Here is a 3,172-nt window from a genome sequence, read left to right as displayed (position 1 = left end):
AAGTTGGATCAAATTGACCAAAAATAGTGGATCTGAACCAAGCAGTGGATCTAACCCAACTTTCTGGGTGGTTTTGTGCAAAATTACCCAATTTCTGACTCAAGGTTGAGTCAAATTGACCAAAGTAGAGAATTGGTCCATTTTTGACCCATAGTCGGATTATTTTTGACTCAACTTGTCAGTGAACCCGACTGAACTGTCATTCAATTGAGGCATTCAGCAGCTAGGTTTAATGAAGCCGACAGTCAGCAACTGTTTTTGCACCGATTTAAAATTTGAATCACTGGATGCTGCAGATATAACAGCCGATTAAAAAAATGACGTGCAGTTTGTGCCAGAATTTCCAGACCTCGAAAAGTAGTAACTGGCAGCTGTGGGCTCAAGGGGGCCCTCTCTTTTTTTTTTTCACATTTACCTACTCAAGCTCCTCAGGGGCAACGATATGAGGACAAATGGTCTCTCGGGAGCGAGTATTTGCTGAAGCGCACCTCTTTGACTCTCCTCAGTCAACCCCCATTCGGAACGCCAGCACTCACGCCATCTCGCATCTGGAAAAGCGTCTCGGACCAACTAGTATGCATGCATGCAAACTCATGCCTTTTTATTTACCCCGTGACAAGCGTCGCTATTAGCTGCCTGGTGGCGCTTTTCACTTGTCAACCCTGATAAGACGTCCCTTCACAAGCCATGGCCAAGCGCATGAATTTCCCGCCGTTACCCGAGACGGGTTCTTGCGAGGAGCGCGGCACTCCTAATGAATTCATTCCATGGAAGTTTTTCTCCGCACTGTCGCCTCGCATCCGCTCACGGAGGCTGGCGGTTGGGTTAACGCTTGTTACTCTGATGCAAAGAGAGCGTTTATGCCGCTGCCTCTTCGCGGTGCTTTTGTGGATGATTGACTCTAATGTCAGGGATGAGTGCCCGGCATAACCGTTTACCTTGTCAGAAGTACACTTGTAACTAATCTTTACTTTTGTCTGACCTCTCGTAACTGATTGAAGTGATGCTCAGTCCGTCAATAAAAGTGATTATGACGGTAGAGGTTTTTTTTGGTACCCGTTGACTCAACACCTAGGCCCACTTGCGTTCTCATCCACACTTTTCAGTCGGTAACCTCTCTCTCTCCGGGGCCACTTAAATTAGCTCAGGTCTGTTTGATGAGAGCCGGGCAAGGCATAACGTGTCGCAGGACCACGGGGGCATAAATCATTCCCAAGAGCGGCGGCCGTGGCAGGCCGGAATGTCGCATCCACCGGCCGAGATTTACACCGCGCAGCAAAATATGGCCGCCGCAATCTGGATCCTCTTCCACCGGGTCATCTTAAAATTGGTTATTGATCCACCAATCACAGAATGAATCATTGGGGTGAAAACTAGTTGCTACATTTACAGTAGCGCAGCTCGTCTTACGTCAGCGATGGATTGTTGTTTAGAAGGAAAAAAAAAAAAAAGTACTGCACTTTCAGGGAGTGAGTCGGGGAAAAAGTCTGCTTTGAGATGAATGGATGTCATATTGTCATCCGGAGGCTCATTAGAACAAATCCCAACAGCTGCAAATGCTGACAGCCAACTGAAGAGTTTGAAGTTGTCTTCCATTGCAGGTGTTCTCAACATACTGTGATTGAGTCATTTTGATCGTTTTATCCGCAGATATCGAAAAGCTGTTATTTCAATGACTATGATGCTGAATTGTATGTTTTTCATTACACCGCAAGTGAGTCTGTCAGTAAAATCTGATTTTTCCTCATGAAGCGCTATTGTTTTTTCACTAAATGGTCACATATCATTTAATGGGGCTCCACTTCTTGCCCAATTAGGCTTCAAGATGGTTTGTAAATGCAGCTTCTGCACTGGGAGTGCTCCCCCCCATCCCATAAATGCCAGGGTGGCTATTATCAGAATTCCTTTGTGAGTGAAAACAGACATCCTAATAATATAGGCTCGGCTCTAATTGAATGATTGTGACAATGGCAGCGGCATTTTCTTTCAATTCTCTCCTAAATGTCAATATTGGAGAAACAAGACAAAAAGGACATTTTGGGAGGCTAAATGTCAGGTTTTCAAAAGAAGCCACGTCGTTGTTAGCGGCCTCTGAATTAGCCGGTTATGGATATTTTTAATATTATTCCCACATGGTAATATGCATTTTTTTTTTTTTTCAAATTCCCGTCTTGTCAATTTCAAGATATTTCAATGACCATAGTGGTCACCACCAATTTTGTTTTGATTCCTCTTCTACAAGCTCTTTGTGGGGTTGAAGCACGGCCCTTTTTGCTGGATGCAAACAAGTCTGGAAGGTGCCTTTTGAGTCAATAGCGGCCAGCTTGTAAGACTCTTTATTGGCGTTGAGGGTCTCCAGGTGGGCATCCGCCATTGATCCAGATGTCAACTGCCACTCCCCTGTTGTCGCCGTTAGCGTTGGCAATGGATGACATGGGTTGACGCTCTGTCAATAAACTCAAAGGTGCACAGCCGGCGTTTGAACGGTGAGGTGATGAGGAACAGTATGTTTATCCCTCAGGTCACGACGTTCAATGCATGATTTGTCCATGACTAAAAGTAGAAGTAGACCCAAACCGGATATCGACTGCAAAGATCATTCAAGCAAAGTATCCTTCTTGACGCCTTCCTTTTTGGAGGTTTTCTGCAAGAACAGACAAGAACACTTGCCCACAGAAGGCTTTATTTTGCATCCCCAAAGAAGCGAAGGACACTTATTGCCTCTTAGAAATAGACGGATGAATGCTTATTAGGTGTATGATCGAGTCATTTGTCCTCTGCGAAATGGATTGCCGTCCAAATCCATCTTCTAAGCATTGGACTGTACGTTGTGTGAAGTCTCACATATGAGCATGCAAATCAATTTTCTGGATGGTGGCGGTGCGGTGAAAAATTGTGTAGTTTTATGCAAATCCACTTTCAACCAGCTTGTTATTTTGTGTTTGTTTTATTGGTTGAGTACTGATGCAGTGATAAAACACAGCATGAGCTATGATAATAACAATTAACATGCTGAGTTGTTTAATTAATAGGATGTGATTATGGATATGAATGATGTTAATGACTCCAAAGTCAGTTGGACCTCTTCATTAAATATTTTTGGAGTCTAACCATATGTACCATATAGAACAGTGCATCCAGCAGACAAGCACACAAAAATTTGATGAACAAA

This window comes from Festucalex cinctus, chromosome 17, assembly GCF_051991245.1.
Source record: "Festucalex cinctus isolate MCC-2025b chromosome 17, RoL_Fcin_1.0, whole genome shotgun sequence".
Classification (NCBI taxonomy): Eukaryota; Metazoa; Chordata; class Actinopteri; order Syngnathiformes; family Syngnathidae; genus Festucalex; species Festucalex cinctus.
This window is presented reverse-complemented; position numbering follows the sequence as displayed.